This window comes from Mirounga leonina, unplaced genomic scaffold (assembly GCF_011800145.1).
Source record: "Mirounga leonina isolate KUSES-001 unplaced genomic scaffold, KU_Mleo_1.0 Mir_115, whole genome shotgun sequence".
In the NCBI taxonomy this organism is placed as follows: domain Eukaryota; kingdom Metazoa; phylum Chordata; class Mammalia; order Carnivora; family Phocidae; genus Mirounga; species Mirounga leonina.
Genome location: NW_023270268.1, coordinates 66,132,523 through 66,145,485, shown reverse-complemented (window position 1 = coordinate 66,145,485; position 12,963 = coordinate 66,132,523). Strand labels below are relative to the sequence as shown.

The 12,963-nt window shown below is 36.0% G+C and overlaps 1 long non-coding RNA gene across 2 annotated transcripts in view; it reads right to left on the bottom strand.

The window, feature by feature from the left end:
* Positions 1-10,173: 10,173 nt before the first annotated feature.
* LOC118006461 overlaps positions 10,174-12,963 on the bottom strand; it is a 341,382-nt gene continuing 338,592 nt past the window's right edge. The window contains exon 4 of one of the 2 annotated variants that reach the window (XR_004678085.1): positions 10,174-10,781. This is a non-coding gene — a long non-coding RNA (uncharacterized LOC118006461). The remainder of the gene's footprint in view (positions 10,782-12,963) is intronic. The other variant, XR_004678088.1, reaches the window with a different exon arrangement.

Here is a 12,963-nt window from a genome sequence, read left to right as displayed (position 1 = left end):
CAAATTTTAACTTACTATTTCCTAAAGTACATTCTATTCCTCAGGTTCTAAGTGTTAAGTAACTATAAATGATATAAAATGCAAAAACAAACAAACAAACAAAAAAAAAACCCACAAACAAAACCAGTAAATTTCAGTCTTCTTTCTGCAAACAATTTTAGTTCAAAGACAATGCACAAAGTCTCAGAATTGGACAGATCCTTATAAGTCATTACCTGCTTCCCCAATTAAACATATAGTACTGGGGGCGCCTGGGTGGCTCAGTTGGTTAAGCGACTGCCTTCGGCTCAGGTCATGATCCTGGAGTCCCTGGATCGAGTCCCGCATCGGGCTCCCTGCTCGGCAGGGAGCCTGCTTCTGCCTCTGACCCTCCCCCCTCTCATATGCTCTCTCTCTCTCATTCTCTCTGTCTCAAATTAAAAAAAAAAAAAAACATATAGTACTGAATTAACAGAATAATTGCTTAAAGAACTATGTCTAGGGGCGCCTGGGTGGCTCAGATGGTTAAGTGTCTGCCTTCGGCTCAGGTCATGATTCCAGGGTCCTGGGATCGAGCCCCACATCAGGCTCCTGGCTCAGTGGGGAGCCTGCTTCTCCCTCTGCCTCTACCCCTGCTCATGCTCTCTCTCTCTCTCTCTCTGTATCTCTGTGTCTCAAATGAATAAATATTAAAAAAAAAAAAAAAGAACAATGTCTAGTCAAGAATCTAGATCTGGAAATGCCAACTTCCCCGTAACTGTCCAACACTTAGATTTAATCCTACATTTTATAACCATTCTACCACTTCTCTTGTGATCTCCCCCACCAAAAATACAAAAAGAATAACAGAGAGTAGTGAAATCATCTCATGGATACTCCACCCATAGCTGTTTTTTTTCTTCATTAGATGGAGAAATGCCAATTTTTGGCATTAGACTATCCTCAGCATATAAAAATATTTCAGGAAATTAAATTATAAACATATACTCAAGTAGTCACATGATTACAGCACATTTAAATAATCATATTGAAAAATACAGGGCTAATAATTTCAACTTTTAAATTAAGTAAGATAAATCTCTTTCGCCGGTATTATAAAAAATGACTGGGACAGGAGTTGAGGGGTGCTTCCGGGGTGCTGTCTTCATCTGTAGTCTAACGACCGAGGTGTACTTACTTTGTGACACCCATGATTTGTGTACATCTCCTTAAATAATTTACACTTAAATAAAGTTAACTTAAAAAAATACGTATTCTTTTATAAATCCACTGTTTAATTTTTCTATGACGCAAATTTTCTCATGAAAATGGTGATTTTCTATAGATAATAATTTTGGTTTTCTAATAAGTAATAAATCCTCAAATCAAGAGAAGAAAATATTAAAGGATCGGCAATATCTTCATTATAATGCTAAGACTATTGGATATTCATAGTACTGTATTTCTTAGGAACTCAAATATACATTAAAATTTTTGTGTTATTAAAAATGGAAAAAATTTTTAAATCAAAAATTTTAATTGGATACTAAGCACCACATGGGAAGGACCACAGTGTCTAACATCTGATAGTCTCTAATGCAGAATATATTTTTTCTGTGATTGTAAAACTTAAGTACAGAAAAAGATACCCTGGGTTGGCAACCAACCAATGACTCTAGAAGAGAACTGTTACCAGCCTCCACCAATTGAGTATCAATAGATGTAGAAAACTACTCCTTTTTCTTTATTTTATTCTTATATTTTCCTCTCTCGTATCCCTCATCCTTCATTAATAGGGCCAGAATATAAAGAATAAATATGACCAAAGATTATAATCATATATTTGTTTGGTTTTATATAATCAATAATTCTATTTTGTAAAACCATAATTTTGTCTAGTACTTCTAAAACAAAAGAAAGAATACAGTAAAATAGTTAATGCAATTTGACATGATTTATTGAGTAAATACTAGAGAGAGAACATTGGGCACACTGAATCTAACCTACTTACCAACAAACATTAAATATATTTAAAAGTCTCATTAAATCATACAGTTTTCCATATACTCTACTTTGAAAAGGAAGAAAATGAATCCACCATTATAAAAACTGGGCTTCTTGCTACTGTGAAGCTTAAACTTCTCACATCCTCTTCAGTTGCTCAGCAACTGTAATTGTACTAGAATCATTTATATTAGACATTAGATACTTCCAACCTTTATTTTTTTTCTTAAAAAATGAAAGCTATTGTTAAACCAAATAATTTCTTTGAGGAAAAAGGTAGCAGCATTTCGAATCTGAATGGGCTCAAGTATATCTCTCAACCTGCACAATTCAAATTGTTTCTATGCAGATTATAAAAGCATCCAGTTAGATTATGTATTTTTGTGTCTGATGTGAAAGATCTGAAAAAACTTAGGACTAATATAAATCCTTCTTTAAAACAAATACACATACTTAGTTGATATAATTATGTTCTCTTTATGAGAAAGCTAGCCATAGAAATAAATTCATTATAAAACAACCAATTTTCAATAATACTTAGATTTTTTTTATTACTCTGTTTTTTAATTGGGGAGGGAGGACCATGTATACATATAGCAAAATGTTGTCCAAAACAGCCAGTGATTCTGGATGACTTCAACCAGAAGCATTATTACGACTGACTACACTCAGAATTACCATTGGACAAATGATTTGACCATAACTTTGGCAGTGACTTGTATCTTATTTACAGAGTTTACCAAGCACCTATCATTATACCCACCTTATATATCACCCAGTAAATAACTGTTTTCTGAATCAAAATGAATAAAATAATCAATAGAATACATTATAAAGGATATTGTTAAATACCCTGAATTTAATTCTGCCACAAGTCATTCACCAGGACTAGTCTCTAACTGGCTTGTGTTGCTTAAAAAAAAAAAAAAAAAAAAAAGCCATTTGAAAACAGTTTTTATATATAAAAACCAACAGAATTTTAAAAGAAACAAATTATCATATAATAAATATGATTATTATGATAAATCTTATATCAATACAATAAAGTATTCTATCTCATAAGAGAAAAGAATGTACCAAGACAAAACAAATAGGGATACTGTTTATTTCTCTAAAACCTCTATCTGTCATGATGCACTAAGTACTTATGCATGTAAGGACACTGTTATCCATGTGAATGCCTTTTAAGTACAGTGGTTCCACTGACTCAAAATAAACCTTCATATTTCAATGTGTATGACACATTTTGTAAGAAGATAAAGTGACTGTTTTTAACTTACATAAATCAATCCAAAACCCTGCTTAGTTAAAAAAGAAAAAGTGCATTGGCTAAACTTTTAAACTAGCAATAGAAGATATTTATACTCTAGACAGAGAGGACTTATTTTAGGAAGATAACTCAAAATGAATATTCCACCTATGCTTGCTACTAGCCCTTATTCCCTAGGAGTAGATAGCATCTTACTCCTAATACTGTCAGCTTATTTTTAACTTTGAAATTTAAGGGTTTTTTCTAGAATTAATTGCATATAAAGATAGCTTATTTGAAGCGGAAGCATAAAATAAAGCTATAATATAATGCAATGCCAACATTTGAAAGATATTCAAATTTGGGGGAAAGGAAATTGTACAAGGAATGAAGCTAGCTTTCTTTAAAAAAAAAAAAAAAAAAAAAAAAAAACAAGATATGAAGGGACAAAAAAAATTTACTGAAGCATTGTATGAGTCAACCCAAGTATAGGCCATCTGCTATGTTAGACCGCTTATCCATACATGAATGTTTCAAACGGGGGTCAGAGGAATGTGCTGAAAGGAGCTATACTGTCTCTACCACACATGTGGATAAAAAGGGATTGAACAAATGGCAAGAGAATCACCACACAAGGCAGGTCGTTCACCATCAATCTAAGAAACAGAATAAGATGAAGAAACATAATTCTTAGTTCTAAGTTCTGATGTGGTATTTGGTCCTGGGAATACTATACTTAAATGACAGAATTCTGGTGAGAATATTTTTAAATGTTAGAAAGAAGAAACATTTGGAAGAAGAAGCTCTGATACTGACTATGGGTTTAAATGTTTTTTTAAACTCATGTAGTTAGGGTATGTGGATTCTTTGGCTTTTCTAATATAGATGTTCTCTTGATGGTCTCTGCCCAAGAATTCCCAAAGTCAAACTCTTCTGAAAGAGTACATTTTCCCATCTTCCAAATGCAGTAAGAGCTGAGAAGACAATCTGAATCCATCTAGGTATTTGGACCCGAGCTTCTCTTCATCACTGCTATTTATTTTTTCTATTTTGGGGGGTCCTGGGAGCACACACACAAGAGTTGACTGACAGTTTAATTAACAGATAATCTATAGAAGTATGGGCTAGGGCTATGGGAATCAACAGGGGGTGATGAAGCATCCAGGATCTAGCAACAGTAGAAACCTGTTACCACCCCTACGTCTTATAGGACATGGAGATAGTGCATTGTCATCAGAACTTGAAGGTAGACCCTGAGTAGTAGAAATAGGAAGACTATGTAGTGAACTGAGGGGTGGAGGTAGAGACCTCTCAGTCTAGATCAGGTTTACAAAAGCGAAAGAGAAACAACAATTACAATAAGATAATTATCTTTTAAATAAATCACTGAGATGTCAAACTGTTTATCTGTGTGCCGGTATGGTCACTAACAATTTTTTTCATGTTTGCTTACTTGTAGAATCATCTTTCCCTAGTTCTACTTGTATTTCATTTGTAGATATATCAAAAGCTCATACTATTGCAAGATGGTTTTTGGTTTTGTTTTTTTAATTATGGACATATTGATGTCCTCATATGTGTATAATATATATTCTTTATGGGTTTTTGCAAAAGATAACATTAAATATTAATCTTTTAGAAACAACTGAACAATAAGCTTGGTTTTATGCAAGCTCCACAGAGGGCAAGAATCTTTGTTTTGTTCACTGAGGTATCTTGTGCCTAGCTCAAGTACCTGGTAAATATCGGGTATTCAATAAATATCTGTTGGATGAAATATAAATGGTGACTATTTTGCTTTGTGTGTGTGTCGGGGGTGGGGGTAGTCCATACTATTCGTGTTACTTTATTTTTACTTCAGATACTGTTTTCAGGTCAGATAAGGCTTCACTGTTTGCTCTCTTCTACCCAGGTTTCTCATAGTCACTTCTGTGCCACTAATTTCAATACATTTAAAATGAAAGCATTCTCTACCATGGTTGTCTCCTACACACAATGTGCTGCTGAGTCATCATTTCCTGTTCCATAACATGATTCTTAGGCCTTCTTCTCACCTTTCCTCCATCCCAAATTCTTGATCACAAACTTCAGTCAATTGCTTTTTGGACTACTGAAACTTCTTTTATTGTGATTATTTAGTTTCTACACAAGCTCTGCGTTATTTTTAATAACTTCCAAAATTATTTTGCACTGCCTTCATTTTGACTCTTTGTCTTGCAGTGACTTACATCATCATAAATCCCTAAGTATTACCTTCAAAGTATTTGAGTAGCCACTTGTAAAGATGTGCTACACTAAACACATAGATATGGTAATTAAGCTAATCCTGGGTAAACAGAATACTTTTAGGAGTGGATAAAAACAAATAGAAAGAATATAATCCCTATTTCAATTTTTTTTTTATAAAACCTCACTGTGAATTAGACATAGGCTACATAAAAACAGAACTGCATTACTTATGGTTTGTGGGATTTTTTTGTTTGCTTGCTTTTAGTTTTATTACTAGAATTAATAATGATTTATACAATTTCCTAATTCTTAAATGGATGAAAGTATTAACAATTTGCAACTAAGTATCATATTTATTTGAACACAAATATTCTAAAAAAGAAAGATGCTATTTGAAAAATAAACTCATTTACTCTTAAGAGTTAACTCATACAATCTTAATTCTCTTTCATTTAATCATAAACAGGTTAATGTTACTTTTAATCCAAAAATAACTGACAGTTTTTAGTTTTGTTTTGTTTTTAATTTTAGTATTTGGAATCATTTGCAAGGTCAGGAGAAGAGGACAAACTGAGACCCCGCAGCCTCACTCCACTCTCTTCCCAAACCAGGCTCCATCAGAACAGTCAGAAGTCTGGCACATGCATGGAGACCACCAGCTGCATCTGAGCTCTATGGTTTCTCCCTGTACTTTCCCCCAGCTTCTAAGACACATCCTGGAAGGAGCCTGAGCAGGCCAGGAAGCAAAATAAGGGTATATTTGGGGCAGGGAATTTCTGGCTCCCTGGTACCAATGGCATAGTATTTGAGGACAGAAGGGAGATGGAGTTGGGTTTAGTTGGGCATGTCCTTTTGGGAGGAATGTGGTAGGAGGATGTCCAGAGAAGCATCTGGAAAGAATGTGTAGCCCAGGACAGGGTTCTGGTTGTCCAGGTCTATGTTGAGGTAGGGGGTAGAGTGGTTACCACTGCATTTCATGATAATTTCTCATGGAAAGGGTCCAAAATACTACAAAATAACAAAAATGCTCAAGGAACTTGAGTTTTTACCTCATGCAGGAAATTATCTGAGATCCAGTGGATGTAATAACTCTTATCTCAACACTCTTTTCTTTCACAATTGCCCTCTCCTATAGCAACTATTCCAAAGCTAATAAACCCTAATGTCAAACACCAAAACTCAAAATATAAAGTATATTTTCCTATATGATACTCTTTTGTATGTACATTGTATCTCACCAATGTCTACCAGGGAGCATATGTAAAGTAAATATAAAACTGTAGTAAATAATAATAAAAGTGACAGTATGCCCTTGAATCTAAATAAATTATCAACATTCTTTGGAGTATCTATTGGATGTACATTATTGTATTGGGACATTGATGATTTACAAATTATCATTTTTCTGCATAGTGGTGTACTTATAGAAAAATTTTTCAGCAAGACACAAAATGACTACCTCTTATGCACATTTCTGACAAATTATTGTTTTTAATAAACCACATAATAGAGAAGAGGGAAAGAAATTAAGTCAGATAAAGCATGCCCTATTGTCATCATACAAATTATTAATTTTATAATAAGCTATGGTACCAATATTAGGAACCAAACAGAGACATTTCTTTGATTTTAACCCTTTCCAAGGTTACACATTATACCAGGAAACTGGAGCCTACGTCTGTCTTTATGACTGCCAGGAAATCCCACTTGGTTTCCCTCAGGATCATGTAAAATTGTCATTCAATCTCTGTCCTTGAATACAGTGAAAGAGAGCAGACTGCAGTTTTTTGAGATGCCCAGGATCCCCTTTTTCCTCAAGGGTGACTCATACTGTGAAGGAGACACGTGAGAGACTATGCTCTGCACGACACGTTCCCATTGGCCCATACACTCCATCTACTGCCTCCCAAGTCAGACCTAGTGGCAAGCACTTCATAGCAGAGCCTTTGTGAGAGCTGATCTCGAGACTGTACCTCTACCTTTGCTCAATCTCTACACCATCTCTTTGTGGTAGCTTTTAGCAACATAGTTTACTTCTCTTTGTTGTTGGCCAGTTGGGTGTTCCCTGTGCTTGTTGCAATAATACTAGCTGCTGCTAGAAAGCAATTTCCTAAAAGCCCTTTCTGTGACTCTCATGTCTTTTGCATGTGAGGCCCTGCTCACCTCCTTAAATACTGATCTAAAAACAAATTCTAGGTTTGGGTTTTGTTTAAATCAACTAATGAGGGGCGCCTGGGTGGCTCAGTTGGTTAAGTGACTGCCTTCGGCTCAGGTCATGATCCTGGAGTCCTGGGATGGAGTCCCACATCGGGCTCCCTGCTCGGCAGGGAGTCTGCTTCTCCCTCTGACCCTCCTCCCTCTCATGCTTTCTGTCTCTCATTCTCTCTCTCGCAAATAAATACAATCTTAAAATAAATAAATAAATAAATAAATAAATCAACTAATGAGTTCCTGTTAATCCTCAGCGCCATTTCTAAATGGCATTTCACAACAGAGCTCCTTTTGAGAGTTATGAATGTAGTTAGGATGCTCCACAGCTTTTCAAATAATTACATTTTTAAAGAATTTACTTTAGGGGCACCTGGGTGGCTCAGTCGTTAAGCGTCTGCCTTCGGCTCAGGTCATGATCTCAGGGTCCTGGGATCGAGCCCTACATCGGGCTCCCTGCTCAGCGGGAACCCTGCTTCTCCCTCTCCCCTCCCCCTGCTTGTGTTCCCTTTCTCGCTGTGTCTCTCTCTGTCAAATAAATAAATAAAATCTTTAAGAAAAAAATTTACTTTAAGTCACAATTGACAAGACTCAGTAACACCTTGCAGAGTCTTGATCCTCCCTTCCTTCTGTACCCGGCCCTAACCCCATATTGTGACTTAACCTTCTTTGGTGGCAGCAAAGGCAGAGAAAATAAATGGAAGATTACAAATTGCCCTAATAAGTAACAACTACAGACACCACACCAATATTGTAAGCTATGCTCTCTTCCAGTCCTAAAGTTCTGTCCTTGTATTACTGGCCACCAGACAGAACATATGAGGCCATATGGGTTAATAAAAACTGTTTTCTTATAATGACAATGGCCTCAGCAGAAGATAGAATAAGTCTCCAGTACCCAAGAAAATCCTAAACTTAGAAGCTCATTACCAGTTCTCTACTTAAGACCCAGTTCATCCTTTTGTGATCTTTCCTGTCTTCTGTAACACAAACCTCTCAAACTCTTCCCCAGGGTGGGCTTCATGAGAACGTTCTAGAATATCCTGAGCAGGAGGAGGGGGCTCTGTAATCTAGGTAATTAGATGTGAATCCTGCACAAGTTGGCCAGTTAGACCTTCTGTTGTACTTTATAGAACTCTGTATTTGGTTCACCTCAGTTTGGGAATATTAAAAATAGAAGCACTTTACAGCAGCCTTTTTCTTATTCTCATCCCTTGTCTTTTCTCTAATAAAATAGATTTGGGTGATCAATATTACCCAATAATGACACATTAATGTCACAATCCATGGTGCTTTGTTGCTGTATTTTGTTGGACCTAAGATTCCAAGTTCTGCTGAGGCTCCTCTGGCTGAAGTCAAAGCTGCTAGTATCTTCATTTTTTTCTTTTTTTTCTCCCTCAGAAAGTTAAAGGAAGAGCTTACCAGCTTTCCAAGAAGGGGCCAGAGAGGGCCTCCAAGAATTTAGCAAAAGACTCTAATACCTCTTTTCCAGTCTACCTTAGAGAACAACATGGAGATTTATCCACATGTACCTATCACCTATTCTCTATCTATGATCTATTCTTCGTATCACAAACACTATAAAAGTGATTCTGAACTACTTATTTGGTTATTAACCAAGTAAATCTTCTTTTCTAATTCAGGTTGAGACAAATACTTAAGTAAAAGGCACAAAAGTTATTAGAAAGCACATGCAGAATCAGCTTATGCACAAAACAATGACACTCAAGTTGATCACTGATTTTATAAAAACCCAGAAAGATTTATTCCCTACTTATCATTAAGATATCTCTGTCCTGACCAGGTTTAGAAAAATACATTTAAGCTCTATTTATCAACAACTATAGTTATCCAACAATCCCTAGTCTGTAACTTTATTCATTGAGCTACTTCTAAATTATTGGAGCTAAGAAAGAGCAAACATTTTAAATTATTTAGCTTTTGCTGATTTTCTAATATAACTTACCTATTCATCAACAGTGATCATCTTTTTATGCACAGTATGAGTTTGCTTCCAATGCTACACAGTTATTACAATAGCAATCATTTTCTTCCATTAATGTGTACATGGACTTCCTTTCCATTTTTATTTTATTTTTTTTATTTATTTATTTATTTGAGACAGAGAGAATGAGAGAGACAGAGAGCACATGAGAGGGGGGAGGGTCAGAGGGAGAAGCAGGCTCCCCGCCGAGCAGGGAGTCCGATGCGGGACTCGATCCCGGGACTCCAGGATCATGACCTGAGCCGAAGGCAGTCGCTTAACCAACTGAGCCACCCAGGCGCCCTCCTTTCCATTTTTTTAGGCTGCCTTCCCAGATACTTTTGTTCATGGAAATCTATGATGCCACCTTTCTCCCTGGTGTTATCTAAATCTAATGTTTAATAAGTCGTAAATCTGTAAATGCAATATGCCTCTGCTCTGCAATTTATTTTACCCATTCTTCATTTATCCCTAGCAATAATACACATTCTTCCTAATCAATTTAGCAGTCAAAGGAAATCAGCTTGGTCACAGATAAACCTGGATAAGCTGGATTTCTTAATATACTAATATATTCAAAGGCTTTGAAAACTTTACATACTTAGAATAAAATGTGATTCGGTAAGGTCCTGCATATTACTACCCTTCCCTGGTTCCTGGTCAATACTCTCTAACTCTCCTTCTTTCTAATTCCCTACATGTTTTCAGCCCTTTTTTAGGGTCAGCTCTCATGTGTGATAGCCTTTCCCAAAATTATACAACAGGAACTCTTTTAGTGGAGATTATGCAGTCCTTCCCTATTTTACAGTACCGAGTCTACTGGAATTCTTTAAAATAATATCAAATCTGCAATATTTATTAAGTCTTTATGGAGTTCAGAGTGTACTATGACACACATACGCACATGCACACACACATCTCTTGTTCTCTGCCTCAACAATGTACTTGCGGATATGCTCAGCATGGGGCCATAAGCAATGAAAGAGCTAAATAACCACACAAGGGAACAATCCAAGAAACACTTCAAGGCAGTACAAGGTTAATTGCTTGAACAGGGGATAGAGACAATAAGGTTCATGGCAAATAAGAAACTCACCGTTTAGCAATTCTGAGTTAAAGGATTATCCTCCCAGTTGAATAGAGAAACTTCTGCATGAGCATAAAAAAAAAAATGTATCACATTTGGTCCAGTTGATCAAGTTCAGTGAAACCTGTGTTCTCTACTGTGAGAACTTCAATCCACTGAGCCCTCTAATGTTTGTGAAAATGGCTGAGTGACTTCATTTTTTAGGCTTTTTTTCCCCTCAAAACAAACTCCCAATAGGACTTCTAAATTTACGACCACATCTTTAACCCATTTATTCAACAAGAGATCATTTCATCTCATTCAGTACTTTGCTAACTATTGGGGTACATGGCCTATAGAAAAGATATCAAAGTGACTTTAAGTAAATATGGTATATGACACAAAAAGTAAAGGCAGACATTGACTCTTCAGCCAAAAACTGAGTTACACTGCAAAGTCTCATCTTCACATAATGTGATGGAGGTTTATAGACAAATACAACTCTAATCAAAGCTGTATATTGATATGTCCCCCTTTTTCCTATCCTACACTTGTGTAAAGACAACATGTGGATTCAAGGCAGAGAACCTTTTACTATAGAAGTAGGTGACACCATTTTACCTGAATATAAATGAACTCATAACACACTAACTAGCCAAGCAAATAATTGTATATGCCACAGAACAGGACATAGAGATTTATCTATCCTAAAGACATGAATATTTATCTAAATGTGTATGATGGTACATTTCCATCTTCTGTTGAACCATTTTAAAGGTTAAAAATAACAAATTAAATAATCTAACAAATCCAGTGGTCAAGACAGCAAAGCACATTCCTAGAAAATCCTGTGTTAATTGAGGCATATTTCTCGCCTTTTAGTCTTTGTAGTTCCAGCTCTAGTTAAAAGCACCTTGAAAGAAGTATTAGGTTACTTTTCAGCATGGCTCTGTCAAAACAAGGAAGAAATCCAGTAATTTAGCTTTGCAAAATCTAGAAATGTAAATAAAACAAGATGCATTTATGCAGTCTTGGGCATTGTGTTTTCATTACACTTGCAATGTTTCCCTTAACTTGTGAAATATTTTGTCAGTTTGGAGGGAGGAATAAAAAGCTGAAAAATTTCATCATATCTAAAGAATTCAAATCCAACTCTAACACCCAAAGATGTAATCTCATCACTTCATGTGTCCTTAAAGTAATATAAAGCCAAGTATATTATCCAGTTAAAGTTGAACTGTATTTTTTTCTGATTTGCAGATTTTTTTTATATATCATATACCAGTCACACTGACATGATTAGCCAGATGTTCTAACTACATGTCAGAATATCTATATTTATTTCATAAGGCACTAGAGAAGGAGCAAATTTAATTTTTATATCTCAAGGATAGTAAGAGGGAAGCTGAGTGATGTTCTCTTGGTCTTTATTACTATAGGAGGGCATAACCCTTACCCCCAACCTTTACACAAACATTATGTTTCTTCTTCAACCCACCAAGGACCCAGGCCATTTATGTAACTTCACAATTCAGTTTTATACCTGAACTTTCTTTTTTAGCATGTATTATCTTTCCCTAAAATTTTTATCCATTATTAGCAAAAGTTTTCCTGAACAAAGAGAAAACTAGAAAAAAATCTCAGGGCTACTTGTCATAGAGGGAAGGATAACTGGACATCTGGGAGGGAAATACAGAACAGAGTAATCATTCTCTCTACAAAAGCATAATTTTACTTTTCTCACAAAGCTTTTGACAAGCAAGAATCATGCAAAAATAACCAGATGGCAGCTTGATGCTAATTTAACTAGAGGTCCTGGCTGTGGCCTTGTTGTTTGGTACCAGTTAAGTAACTAGAAGTCAGTAAAAGATACCACAGCTAATCATGCAATCCCTGTGCCTTTACACAATCACTAGCTGTGTAATATGCAATAAATTAAGAAAAAGGGATCAATATCAACTGAGAAGAGCCTGCTGTAATCCACTGAAAACACACTGGTAAAGAAGTAATGAAGCAGGGGCGCCTGGGTGGCTCAGTCATTAAGTGTCTGCCTTCAGCTCAGGTCATGATCCCAGGGTCCTGGGATCGAGCCCCGCATCAGGCTCCCTGCTCCGCAGGAAGCCTGCTTCTCCCTCTCCCACTCCCCCTGCTTGTGTTCCCTCTCTCGCTGTGTCTCTCTCTGTCAAATAAATAAATAAAATCTTAAAAAAAAAAAAAAGAAGTAATGAAGCAAACTTGAAGAAGGAAAGAGTATTCTGACAAGTT